The 14,265-nt window shown below is 46.2% G+C and overlaps 1 protein-coding gene across 2 annotated transcripts in view; it reads left to right on the top strand.

Moving 5' to 3' along the window:
- The first annotated feature begins 1,335 nt into the window (after nt 1–1,335).
- Nucleotides 1,336–14,265, top strand: part of CYFIP2 (cytoplasmic FMR1 interacting protein 2) — a 133,714-nt gene continuing 120,784 nt past the window's right edge. The window contains exon 1 of one of the 2 annotated variants that reach the window (XM_007447124.1): nt 1,336–1,451. The gene's annotated coding sequence lies outside the window, so the exon portion shown is untranslated. The remainder of the gene's footprint in view (nt 1,452–14,265) is intronic. The other variant, XM_007447125.1, reaches the window with a different exon arrangement.

Genomic DNA, 14,265 nt, shown 5'->3' with positions numbered 1-14,265 from the left:
GGCGCCAGAGACAGAATATATATATATATATATATATATATATATATATATATATATATATATATATGTCATCCTTTCTGAAATAGCAATTTAAATTAGTATGAGTGATGTAACATCAAACCACAAAGGATCATGAATCCTGAGTGCTAGGGAAATGATGTGAGATCAGGGAGGGCAAAGACTTCTACAAGTTCTTTGCTGAGTGTTGAGTAATGTGGCTCCTCTATAAATAGCCCCTGATGGGAAGAGCTGAGTGATTAACTAGAAATTTGTGTGCCCTTTGGAAATATTTCAGAAAGGGTCTCCTGTAGCAAGACTTTACTCCTTAACTTTAAAAAGTCTCAAATGCTTTCAAATTATTTACCTTGTGAAGTAGGAAAGGCAACTCTTATTCCCCACGTTGTAGATAAGGTGGCACCTCAGGATCAGAGTGGTGAAGTGACTTGCTTCCCAAGGTTGGAATTCGGTGCTGCCTGACTTTCACCTGGTTTGAGGGCTCACCAGGCTGCATCTCCATGAGAACCGTTTCTTTGGAGACTTACAGCAGATAAGTCTTGAGGAGAAAGGTGCCTGTCCTCTCAGTTCTTTCCCGGGCTTTGCCAGTAAATACTTCCTGTCACCATGTATTTGCCTTTTTGTCCATGAGGCAATTAATTCTTCCTGAATGAAGCTGAGGGAGATCCCTGCTTCAAAGAGGGCAGCTTCAGAGATTTGGCCTCAGGGAAGTGAAACGGAGGGTGAGAAGGTAATTTTGAACAGAGGAACAGCATTTGGGATCAGCCTCCATTGGTGGAAGCCCCCTCTCCCCAACCCTCAGGTTTATTTTCTATCACTTCACCCTGCTCTTCTTCACAGAACGTCTCTCAGTTGCAACTGGACATTTGCTATAGGTACATTTATTCCCCATCTCTCCTAATAGATGATAAGCTCCAAAGGTGCCGGGGCCTGTCTTTTGTACACCAGTACCTACTCAGCTCCCGGCACGGTGCTTGGAGCAAAATAGGTGCTCGATAAATATTAGGGAGATAAATGAGCACTTGGAAATAATGTGAGATCAGTGAGGTCCGAAAGGAGCCAAACCTTCAGTCCTCCTACTGCTGCAGGTGTGGTTCCCAGGCCTGAGGGGTCCTGGGGACAAGTTCTCCCTAAGCGGCGCGGCTGGCTCTCCCGGGGCGTAAGCCCGGGTTGCAGGTCCGGGCTGCGCCGGCCGCGCAGAGGGGCGCGCCCAGAGCCCCTGGCCGCAGCCATTTCCTGCTCTTTGTGTGACAGCCGCAGCGGCGAAGGGGCGGGATACCGGGAGCGGAGGAGGAGCCGCGGCGGGTGGAGGGGCGGGGCCGAGGGCGGGGCCCAGCGCGGCCGCAGCGGAGCGGAGCGGGGCAGAGCATCCTGCGCCCCGGCGCGGGCCACCGCAGTAGCCTCGGGCCGCTCCCCTAGACCTGCCGCAGACCCAAGTAAGCGGTGCTGGCAGGCCTTGGGGCCGGCGTGGGGACTGGGATGCTGCTGGGGATGGCGACGCGGCAGTAAGAATGCTCGAGGGGCCGGCACCTCTTCTCCCAGCCCCGGGGGTGTGCTCAGCACGGCGGCTGGGCTAGCGCGGCCTGGGGGCCCCCGAAGCCCCCGGAGGCTGGGCCTCCGGCCCGGAACAGCTCCCTGCCCCCTCCGGCTCACCCTGGGCCCCGCGGCGCGTACCCCCTGCGGGAGGCGCCGACGCACGGCGGAGCTGGGGCGCGGCGGCTGTGGCAGCAGCAGCAGCAGCAGGTGCGCGGCCTGGGCCGGAGCCGCCGGCCGGGGAGGAAGCGGCGCTCATAACGAGCATCGGAGACACCTGCAGCGGCCGCGAGCCCGGCGGCGGCGGCGGCGGCGGTCTCCCCGCTCCCAGGTACTGCAGAGCGCCGGCCGCCGCATCTGGCGCTCTGGCCACCATCGCCTCCCGCAGGGCCAGCGAGAACCGCCTGCGCCCGCCTGGCAGCCGTCTCGGGCACACAGAGCCCTTCAGTGAACGTGAGATGGGTGGGGCGAGGGGCGAAGAGGCGGTGTTTGGGGGTGGGGGCTTTAATGAGAGAGGAGGCACGCCTGACCCGCTTTGAAACCTTCCGGCCTAGCATCGCTCTCCCTCCCGGCTGTCAGGAGGCGGGGGAGGAGATAGGGGAAAGGAGATGAGTGGGCTGACTTCTGGGGAAAAGGTTGGGTTTTCATGAGCTCTGAACAATCGAGAAGATGCCTACCTGTCAGTAGTAGGCTTCTGCTTTTCAGGGCAGCCCTCCCCCTCCATGGGTATACACCGTCTGAAAAGGAAGAGAAGGGCGTGCTCTCCGTGTGCCAGTGGGGACGGCGGCGGGAAGCATGGTCCGAGAGGAGTATGGTTGTATTGAGAACCTGGCAGAGAAGGACGCTGGGGCTGCCCAGGCGACCTCCCCAGCCCAGGGAATTTGACCTCTGCTTGCCTAGTTTCCCCAGCACAGCAGAAAGACTCACCAAGGGCTGATGGGCTCTTACAGCCAGGCCAAGAAGGGGACAAGTATCTTTTCTTGCCGGCTCCCGGGCACCCCATGCCTGTGTCCCCCTTAGGGCAGGGGGTGTCTTAAGTTACTTTGGGGCACAGGCCCTGTTGCAAACCATTCTGGCAACCATGAGATCACAGATGTTGGAGGGCAAAAATCTAGGTTCACATCCCTGGCAGGATGGTGAAGGCCTTGAAGGTTGTTTTCTCCACCATCAGACCTTCCTTCTCTGTAACCCTCCCTGAGACTGCCCACCTCCAGTTCCATACACTGTCCTGTGCTCCACCATCCCCCCACCCATTATCCTGTGTCAAAAATTGTTTTCAGGAAAGGAGCCAGTGAACACATTTATCCTCAAGAGCTAAATACACAAGAATTTCCCATTAGACCCAGGAGGTGTTTTAGAAGTCATCTGACCAGAAAGGAAACAGAGGCTTACAGGCATTTTAATGGGAAACAACGCTTTAAGTAAATAATATTTGATATCTCTAATGGTGAAATTTCAGGCAGTGAGCTGGAAGTGGGAGTGGGGAGCTGGGTAGCAATTTTGGGGAACAGCTTGATGAAATGACAACATTTAGCAGCTATCAGCTCTGTTTGCTTGCTGCAGGGACAGCTTCAGCCCTAAGGGCAAAAATACCATAGGAGTAGTGTGTGTGTGTGTGTGTGTGTGTGTGTGTGTGTGTGTTTGTGTGTGTAACTGATCAGGGGTTACTGTCACTAGAGGGTATTGTGGAGCACCCAGTGTGCACTTGGAAGAGGTGAAACTTTCCTATAGAGAGTTACTTGTTGGCACAGGCTACCATCTGCCAGGGCAGCTCTGAGGCCACAAGGAGAGTGTGTTATTGCTCACAAAGCCAGTCCCTCTGGCTAGTTCTGCAGGCTGAGCCTCTGGCTGGGGGCATTAGCGCTCTGCTCACTAAGCTTCTTTATTATATTCCCTGGCCAGTTCTGACTGGTTCTGTAGGCACCCAAGCCTGCCTTATTCAGTCCCTGCTAGTAATGGAAAAGGAAAAACTCATTTTAGGTATTAGGCCAATAGTAGGGTGTAAAATCCACCAGGATCGGAGAGTTTTACTCCAATCAAATCAGAGGCTGGCCCAGAGAAGACAGTAGGCAAGAATTTAAAAACTGGTAAAGGGTCTCGGGGGAACAGTACATGTCCCCTGTGATATATCGTGCCCTCTCGGACATTCAGTGGGCCTCCGCTGCTGTCATTGATCAGTAAGCCGAATTAGGTGATGAATAGGCAGCAAGCTAATTGACATTGGGAACCGCACTCCTGGAAAACAGTGCCGAGCTCCAGTCTCCATGTTTGAGGATCAGCCTACACTCTCAAAGAGGTTTCTTTTGGCCGCTGTTGGCCCCAGGGTTCCACCAAGAGCTGCACAAAATGGCCTTTTATAGCCTCCATGTGGCCACTGTAACAATGAGTCTATTTCTTTACTGGCAAGTATTAATTATTCACTTGTAGTTGACGAAACCAGGCATCAGTCACCTCATTGCAGCCTTTGTAAAAGGCCTTTGGTCTTATTGTTCTGAGGAGCAAAGCTAAGCCTAGGGTCCAGAGGATGGACCCTGCATTAGTAGTGGAGGTGGGGCAAGAGGGTAGAGCATACTGTCACCTCGGGCAGTGACACGGTGTGCCCGCAGTGGTGGGGAAGGAGCTGGTACTTAATTGGATGCTCTGGTAAACAAGGGATGCATGCAAATGCTATGTAGAGTGTCTAGCACATAGTACTATTATATTTATATGTTTATCATTATAATGTATTAATTACATAATCATTAAGAATGTGGCTCATGCCACATTATATATTGTGTGTCAATTTAAGAACACAGATCTTTTATTGTTGTCATTGTTGACTCTGCTAAAGGATTCAGTGACCTTAGAAGGCCTCCCACAGTGAAGGTTCCGCCCTGGTCACTCAGCAGACACCTCATTGCTGGTGGCCATGTCCAAGAACAGCACACCTGCGAGTTGGCTGGTGTAAGTCTTCATTGCTGGGGATGAGGAGGGATAGTTTGATCCCTGCTAAGAGGAGTCCCAGTTTGGAGGAGGAGGTGTCATCAACCTCGAGTTCTTACCAACTCTTCTACCTCCAGAGCCTTCCTGGATTTTGCTTTTCCCAGGGGAGTTGGTCTCTGTGACCAAGGAACCCAGCTCCAGGTTGACCTGCAAAAGGTAGCCAAAGAAAGTGTGGTAAGATGTGGTGTCAGCAACGGCCTCAGCTGGGAAGTGCTCCTGAGTAGCAAGCTGAAGGTGGGTATAGCTGCAGTAGGAAGAGAGAAGGGGGAGGGAATATGCCCAGCGGAAGCCCAGAGGTAGTTCTCACATTTCAACACAGATCAGGAAGGACCTCTTCCTCTGTGTACATTCAGCATTTTGCAACCCAACCAAAAATGTTGAAGGCATGCTTCGCTTCCCCCAGCAGACAAAGCAGTACTGTGGTCTTTGGACACAAGATTTATTCTTGTGAGAGAGGCTGACTTGCTATGTGCCTTTAAATCAGCCACTACCTCTCTGACTTTGAAAATTGGGGAACCGAAAGCAGCCTGCGCAGCTTGTTACCTACCTGTTGGCCACAGGAGCCTGTGGATGAGATAATGTTTGTAAACTTCAGGCTGAGAAGAAAAGGCCCTGGAAACAGGAGAGAAGGAGGTTCCCGAATGTATGGCTCCTTTGGATGGCTGCCCTCCATTCCTAAAGGAACAATTTATTAATTATATATTGTGTGTCAACTTAAGAAGACAAATCTGTGGTCTCTCTGCACCACTGAGCCAATTGAAAGGGAAACTGAAAGGCACTTTGTGATTCACAGATTCTGTCAAGGGCCCTGGTTGGTCTTGTCTGTACAAAGACACTTCAGAATTTGGTCAGTGCATGTGGGACGCCTCCCAGGATGCAAAGATGTTGGGTACTGGCTGCCTAGCCATGGCCACTATGCTAAGCACTGTGTGTGATGTGCCTCAAAGGACCACCATTCAAGCCATACTTCTTGGACCCTGGCAACAGAGGCAAAAACAAATTGGGTGCAAATTCTTGAAAGAAATTGTTTTGAGAAGGCAGAGGTTGGGTTCAGGCAGAATTTCTTGCAGGGATCATTCTGACTGAGTGGCATTTTGATAGACTTGCAGCAACTCAGGAACAGTACAAGCAGAGAGGAAAGTAAACATGACCCGGAGAGCTGCCCGATAAAAACCCAACGATGACTTATCAATAGGTTTTTTGATTTTGTGTTTCCATCATCATTAGGCCATCTTAGGGCAGTGGTTCTCAGACGTTCATCTCTTCGTGGAACAGAGAGACGTTTAGTGTGTCCATGGTGTGTGGTCTCTGTCTTCTAAATAAGGCAGGAGATGAGGTCCTCTGCAGAAGTTAAAGGTGGTGGACTGGTTAGCAAAGTGCGGGAGATGTCTGGAGATTTGGAACAGCTGTCTTTGTGGGTGGACTAAGAAATCAAATGGGGATGAATGAGAGCATTGTCTAACTTTACTGAAGGCCCAGCTGAGATCAAAGAGAATCTGCAGGGCTGACCCTCATAGAAGACACTCAGTAACTCAGTGTTAAGTGAAGGGATACCTGAGAATGATTTTCTATTTGTGCTTTTAAATTGTGATGGCTTAAGACCGATTCAGGCAAGGTATGAATGGTGAGACAAGAATTCAAAACTCAGAGTCAGCCATCAACCTCCAAGTATGCTATACCTTCATATGAGAAAGAGAAATGAAGTTCTGTTTGTTATTTTTTGAGGTGGAAACTGTATGACAGGAGAATTTTCTAAATATATCTCTTCAGATTCTTTTTTTTTTTTTTTTTTTTTTTTTTTTGTTACACGGGCCTCTCACTGTTGTGGCCTCTCCCGTTGCGGAGCACAGGCTCTGGATGCGAAGGCTCAGTGGCCATGGCTCACGGGGGCAGCCGCTCCGCGGCATGTGGGATCTTCCCAGACCGGGGCACGAACCCGTGTCCCCTGCATCGGCAGGTGGACTCTCCACCACTGCACCACCAGGGAAGCCCGCCATGTATTTACCTTTAATGGAGGTATTTATTTTTTTATATGGTTTCCAGTTACTGTCTACTGCCCTTTAATTTCAACCTGAAGTACAGACACCCTTTAGCATTTCTTCCCAGGCAGGTCTAGTGGTAACAAACTCCCATAGCTTTTGTTTAAGTGGGAATGTCAAAATTTCTCCTTTGTTTTGCTGGGTATAGGATTCTTGGTGTATAGGTATCTTCTTTCAGCATTTGAATATATCAACCCACTGTCTTCTGGCCCTCAACATTTCTGATGAGAAATCTGCTGAAAATCTCATTCAGGATTGATTGTATGTGACAGGTCATTTCTTGCTGCTTTAAACATTCTCTCTTTGTCTTTCTATAGTTCAATTATAATGTGCCTTGGCATGGGTCTCTGAGTTTATTCTACATTAGAGTGTGTGGACTTTCTTGGATGATTATATTCATGTTTTTCAGGAAATTTGTTAAGTTTCTGTCTTTATTTCTTCAAATAATCTCTCTTCCCCCTTCTCTCTTTCCTTCCCTTCTCCCACAACGTGTATGTTGCTCCAATTGATGCTGTCCAACAGGTCCCTTAGGCTCTGTTTGCTTCAAATTTTTTTCCTTCTGTTCCTCAGACTTGAACATTTCAACTGTATTATTTTCAAGTGCACTAATTCTTCTCCCTGCTCAAATCGGCTTCTGAATAACTCTAGCAATTTTTAAATTTTCAGTTATACTTTTCAGCTGCAGAATTTATTTTTGGCTTCTTTTCATGTTTTCTATCTCTTTACTGATACTTCCATTTTGTTTATCTATCATTTTCTTGACTTTGTCCACATCTTTCTTTAGTTCTTTGCATATTTTTTAAGAAGATGTTGGGGGTAGGAGTTTATTAATTAATTTATTTATTTTTGGCTGTGTTGGGTCTTCGTTTCTGTGCGAGGGCTTTCTCTAGTTGTGGCAAGCGGGGGCCACTCTTCATCGCAGTGCACGGGCCTCTCACTATCACGGCCTCTCTTGTTGCGGACCACAGGCTCCAGGCGCGCAGGCTCAGTAGTTGTGGCTCATGGGCCTAGTTGCTTCGCGGAATGTGGGATCCCCCAGACCAGGGCTTGAACCCGTGTCCCCTGCACTAGCAGGCAGATTCTCAACCACTATGCCACCAGGGAAGCCCCAGATTCTTATAGTAATAAGGCTGACTTAGATATGGTACCTTAGGGGACCATGATGTTTAAAAAATTTTTTTTTTAATCAGAAGACATGAATTTTGGCCATTGGCTCTTGTATTCAACAAATAGTTCATGAAGTGTTAATTAAGCAAGTAATGCCTAGGATGTGCCCAGCTCTGTGCTAGTTGCTATGGGTCAGACTCCCCAAAAGATGACAGTTATCCTTGTCATTTTTGGTGGTGCAAAGAATTAGTAAAATATAAAGCAGTTTATAATGCAATAGGAAATTATGGACTCCAGACTGTGAGCGCTATGGGAATCCAAGAAATGAAGGTTGTGGTGGAGTTTGGCTGGTCAGACCTTCATGGAGGGGGCCTGTCTTGAATTGGGCCTTGACAGTGGTCAAAGGTAGGATGTGAGAAGGGGAGAGGACAGTCCACTAGGGAGCAGAGAGAGTTTGAGCAAAGGCACAAGGCAAGAATGTCCATGGGCAGGTTTATGGCACCGTAAGTACTCTTGCCACAGTGGACAGGTCGTGTTGGGAGGCATAGTCTTGAAGGACGTCCTTTGGATAGAGTGTCCCATTTATAGTCACAGTCATTTGCTTTTGAGTTGGAATGACTCTGAGAGAGGTTCAAGTTCAGTGATTCCTAACTAGTTGTTTTTGGGTTTGCTTTTGTTTTTTCTTAAGTACATTTGACGGACAGTATCAACATACTCAGTACATCACACCCAGCAGCCATTCCCCTCCCCAGCTCTACCCCATTTTCTCCCACTCCAGAAAAGAGATGAACATGCAAACAATGATACCATGGGAGGACTTTTGAACCCTCCCTCACACATAATAAAAAGCACCTTGTTTGCAAACCTCACTAGTCAAACTGTTACAAGTTGCCGCAATAACCTTCGCAACAGAGCGTTTGCCATCATGGTTGAGAAGCACTACTAGACCAGCCTTCATATTTTACAGACAGAGAAATTGCCCTTTTAGAGTGAGGGGAAGTGTGGTTTGAGGGCCTATGTCAGTCTTCAGGCTGAGCCACATTCGAGTTGCCACTTCACATCCATGAAGCTGAGGTTTGCATGCCCCAAGCTGGTGGTCGAACTGAAGTCTCGCTCTTTGTTTCCAGAGCAGATGGAATGGCTTCCCTTTCTGAGTTTTAGCAGGTGCCTCTGAAAGGCAGCTTCTCTCCCCAGATACAAGTCACGTTGCTGCCCCTCCTGTGGTGCCCTGTCACAGGCCCCAGCGGGAGCAAATCAGTAAGCTGCCTTCTGTGGCATGACCTCCCCTCCCAAGACGATGGGATCTGCCAGGTTGGGTTGTCAACGGAAAGGCCTCCTCAACCCTGGCAACACAGGAAGCAGCTGAGTGGAGTGGCAAGCCCTTTAGCCCTGCCAGGACCTTTTTCTTTGCTGTAAACAAACAGGAGGGTAGGCCTTCTCCAGAGACCCAAGTCGAGGCTGACTTGGACTTCTCTGCTGTGACCTCAGGCCCCCTGTGTGGAGAGAGGCTGCAAGTGACGGGGCCTCTGGGCCTAGGAGACCCACAGGGAGGGACTTACATAGAAAAGGCTGCCTGAGACAGAGCAGTGGACTGGCCAGCTGTCTGACTGCCAGCAAGGAAGCCTTGAGTTGTTGTCTTTTAAAGTAAATTTAAAATTTTTGATCAAAGCAATACATGCACGTGCTTAAAAGAATAAAATAGTATTGAAAGACTCACAGTGAAAAACAAGCATTCAGTGCCCACCTCCCCCAGAGGCTGCTGCTTTTAACTTACCATTTCTTCCAGTAGTTGCCTCCAGATCTCTAAATGATATGCTTGTGCTGCTATTTCTTGATTTATCTATTCTATGTGTCATCTATTCACTTCCTGCGGTGATGCATGAAGATTTCGCTTTCTGACACCATCCCCCTCTCTCCCCTGCCCTCATCTCCCAATATAGTGAGAGCTCTGTTTTAACCCAAATCATGTTTAAAGCATCTACCTTACTGAGACGTGTAAATGATGACCACGAGAGAACCAAGTAATGTCCTTTGATTGTAGTATTTCCTTTCTTACATGGATTTTTGTTTTACTGCAGAATTCTTCCTCCCTCCTTCCCTCCCTCCCTTCCTTCTTTCTAATATTCCTCTTTTTCTTTTACAGCACTGTCAGTTATTGTGTCAGATCCCCTTGTCTTCCCAGGAAGTTGCAGTGTTAGCCCAGCTCAGCCCCGAACTAGCCAAGGGACCCTGCCCAGGTCCTCTCGTGTCTCGACCTCAGTGTCCTTATAGTAAAAAGAGAGCTCAGGTAGGAGGCTAGAGACCCATCTTGTCCTCATTCTAAACCTCAAAGCCCATCACCTCACCTCAGAGATATGTATGTCTGAGGAATCTCTCCTCCTGGGCAGGGCAACCCCAGGCGCTGGCAGGTGGCAGTGCCACAGAAACAGGCCGGGGAGGGGCCTGGTTCAGGCCCTGCCTCATGGTGGTCTGCTCAACCTGCGGTCTAGGGGCTGCTCCCTGGGGTAGTGTGTCTGCGTCTCTTGCTTTTTCTCCCTTGTTCATTTTCATTCAGCACAGTCTCTGCGTGTAGGGGCAGCATCGTACTCCCCAGATTCCCCAAACTCCTGCCCCAGCTCCAGCTCACTTTGCCCCACTCCCGCTTATGTTACATATACCCAAAGTTCCCCAAAAGTGGTCATACAAATACTAACATTTTTTGGTAAAAGCTTTATTGAGATATAGTTCACATATTGTACAATTCACCCATTTAAGGCATATAGCTCAGTGATTTTTAGTATATTCGCAGAGTTGTGGAACCATCATTACGATTAATTTCCGTAACATTTTCATCACCCCAGAAAGAAACCTCATACCCTTTAGCAACACCACCTATTTCCCTCAGTCTCTACCCTGAGGCTAGGCTAATCAACCTTATATCTCTATAGATTTGGCTATTTTGGGCATTTCCTTTAAAAGGTACTTTATGCTTCTTTCACTTAAAATAATTTATTATTTCCAAAGTTCATCTACATTGTAGCATGTATCCATAATTCATTCCTTTTTGTGGCTGAGTCATATTCCATGGTATGGATATACCATATTTTATTCAGCTGTTCATCAGTTGATGGATATTTGAGTTGTTTCCCCTTTTTGTCTATTACAAATAATGCTACTATGAGCATTCATGTACAAGTTTTTTTGTGAATATATATTTTTATTTTTCTTAGGAATATACCTAGGAGTGGAATTGTTGGGTCTTATGGTAACTCTGTGTTTAAAAACGTGAGGAGGGGGCTCCCCTGGTGGCGCAGTGGTTGAGAGTCTGCCTGCCGATGCAGGGGACACAGGTTCGTGCCCCGGTCCGGGAAGATCCCACATGCCGCGGAGCGGCTAGGCCCGTGAGCCATGGCCTCTGAGCCTGCGCGTCCAGAGCCTGTGCTCCGCAACGGGAGAGGCCACAACAGTGAGAGGCCCACATACCGCAAAAAACAAAACAAAACAAAAAAAACATGAGGAGGGACTTCCCTGGTGGCACAGTGGTTAGGAATCAGCTTACCAGTGCCAGGGACAGGGGTTCGATCCCTGGTCCAGGAAGATCCCACATACCGCAGAGCAACTAAGCCCATGCGCTGTAACTACTGAACCTGTGCTGTAGAGCCCGCGAGCCACAACTACTGAGCCTGTGTGCCACACCTACTGAAGCCCATGCGCCTAGAGCCCGTGCTCCGCAACAAGAGAAGCTACTGCAATGAGAAGCCTGTGCACTGCAACGAAGAATAGCCCCCACTCGCTGCAACTAGCGAAAGCCTGAGTGCAGCCATGAAGACCTAACGCAGCCAAAAAAAAGAAAAAAAAAAAAAAAATTTGTTTTAAATGTGAGGAACTGCCGAACTGTTTATCAAAGTGGCTGTACTATTTTACATTCCTACCAGCAATGAATGGGGGTTCCAATTTCACACCCTCACCAACACTTGTACTTACCTGTCTTTTTGCTTATAGCCATTTTAATAGATGTGAAGTAATATTTCATTGTGATTTTGATTTGCATTTCCCTAATAACTAGGAATAATAATCATCTTTTAATGTGATTATTGGCCATTTGTATGTCTTCTTTGGAGAAAAGTCTGTTCAGATCCTTTGCCTATTTTTAAAATTGGGTTGTCTTTTTATTATTGAATTTTAAGAGTTCTTTATATATTCTCCATGTTTAGCAGATATATGATTTCCAAATATTTTCTCCCATTCTGTGGATTGTCTTTTCACTTTTTTTTTTTTTTTTGGTCATACTGCACAGCTTGTGGGATCTTAGCTCCCCAACCTGGGATCGAACCTGGTCCCCAGCAGTGAAAGCGCTAAGTCCTAACCACTGGACCTCCCGGGAATTCCCTCTTTTCACTTCTTTGATGATGTCTCTTGAAGTACAGAAGTTTTAAATTTAATTTTGCTGATGTGTAGTTTTATCTATTTTTTATTTCATTGTTTGTGCTTTTGGTGTCATTACATATTCCAAAGTCACAAGTGTTTACTCCTGTGCCTTTTTCCTAAGAGTTTTATAGTTTTAGGTATTACATTTAGGTCTTTGATCCATTTTGAGTTAATTCGTTATATGGTGTGAGGTAGAGGTTAAACTTCATTGTTTTGCATGTGGATGTCCAGCTGTCCCAAAACCATTTGTTGAAAAGAGTATTTTTCCCCCATTGAATTGTCTTGGCAACCTTGTCAAAAAATCAGTTGACCATAAATGTTATCTTTGGATTCTCAATTCTGTTCCATTGATCTATATTTCTGTCCTTATGCCAGCACCACACTGTTTGATTACTATAGCTTTGTAGTAAATTTTTACATCAAGAACTGTGCATCGTCCAATTTTGTTCTTTTCCAAGATTGTTTTGGCTATTCTAGGTGGGTCCCTTGAATTTCCATATGAATTTTAGGATCAGTTTGTCAATTTCTGCACAGAAGCCAGCTGGGATTTGAATAGGGATTACGTTGGATTTATATCAGTTTGTGAAGCGTTGCCATTTTAACAGTGTAAGTCTTCCAACCTATGAAAATGGGATATCTTTTCATTTATTTGGGTTGTCTTTAATTTTTTCAACAGTCTTTTATAGTTTTCAGAGTATACATTTTACAATTCTTTTTGCTATATTTATTCCTAAGTATTGTATTATTTTTGATGCTATGGTATATAGAGTTGTTTTCCTAATTTCATTTTTATATTGAGCATTGCTAATGAATAGAGATATAATTGATTTTCCTTATATTCTTATATCCTGCAACTTTGCTGGACATGTTTATTCATTCTAATAGTTTTCTAGTGGAGTTTTTTGGATTTTCTACATACAAGATCGTGTCATCTTCAAATAGAGATAATTTTACTTCTTCCTTTCTAATGTGGATATCATTTATTTCATTGCCTTTCCTAATTGTTCTGATATCCTGTCTGGAACCTCCAGTACAATGTTGAATAGAAATGGAGAGAGTGGACCTTTTCATCTTCTTCCTAATCCTCGGGGAAAGCATTTAGTCTTTCATCATTGAGTCTGATGTTGGCTGTAGCTGTTTTTGTAGCTGCCCTTTATCAGGTTGAGAAAGTTACCTTCTGTTCCTAGTTGGTTGAGTGTTTTTATTATGAAGGAGTGTGAGTTTTGTGAAATGCTTTTTCTGTATGTGTTGAGATGATCCTGTGGGATTTGTCATTTATTGCATTGATATGGCTTATCGAATTCATTGATTTTTGGATGTTAATGTTAAACCAGTCTTACATTCCAGGGTGAATTTCACTTGGTCTTGGTGTATAATCCTTTTTATGTGTTGCTGGATTTAGGTTTTGCTGGGGAGACTAACATTTATGATGCACTTTCTACCTACCAAGCTTTTTACATGGGATAACTCAGTTTTCAAAGCATATGAGGTAGGAACTATTATTATTCTTTAAATCAAAATGAAGTACGTGAGGCTCAGAAACATTATGCCATCTTCCCAAGGTCACACAGCCAGGGAGCAGCAGAGTCAGGACTCTAGTTCACTACCACACTAAACCACCTCTAGTGAGCATATCAATGGCGGACGTGAGATGATTTTCCCATGACACTCAGACCTGTGTTTGTTTTCATTGTTTTTTATTTTCTGTAGTTTCCCTCTGCTTCTCTATTAGTGATTATGATATAAAGCTTTCTTATAAAATATATTTATAAAGTGGAAACAAAAAGTCTATTTAGAAAAAATACTAAGTAAATAATTGTACAGGCAGTTTATAGATGTGACTGCATATTCTGTATTGATTTAAATTATGTTTTTAATAATGAAGGAGAAGGAATGGGAAACTAGAAATGAAGACATGCTAAGTCATCTCTTTCCTCCCGTGTTGTCAGGGAATTCAGGTATGTTCATGCATTCTTTCATCCATCCAGTACTTCCTCGGTGCCTCATCTTTCCTTGGCACCGTACTAAGGTCTCCAAGGTTTTCAGTGATGGGTAAGAAATGGTCTCTGGCTTCAGGGAGCTTGCACATCCACGCGTCGTTCTGCTCTGGTTCGGGGGCAACATATATTTTATTTCGTGGGCAATCTCAGATTGAGTGCTAGTGGCCACTTGGAGTTTTTTT

Source organism: Lipotes vexillifer, unplaced genomic scaffold, assembly GCF_000442215.2.
Source record: "Lipotes vexillifer unplaced genomic scaffold, Lipotes_vexillifer_v1.1 scaffold194, whole genome shotgun sequence".
NCBI classification, from domain to species: Eukaryota; Metazoa; Chordata; class Mammalia; order Artiodactyla; family Lipotidae; genus Lipotes; species Lipotes vexillifer.
The sequence above is the reverse complement of the archived record's forward strand: the minus strand, read 5'-3'. Positions and strand labels throughout refer to the sequence as shown.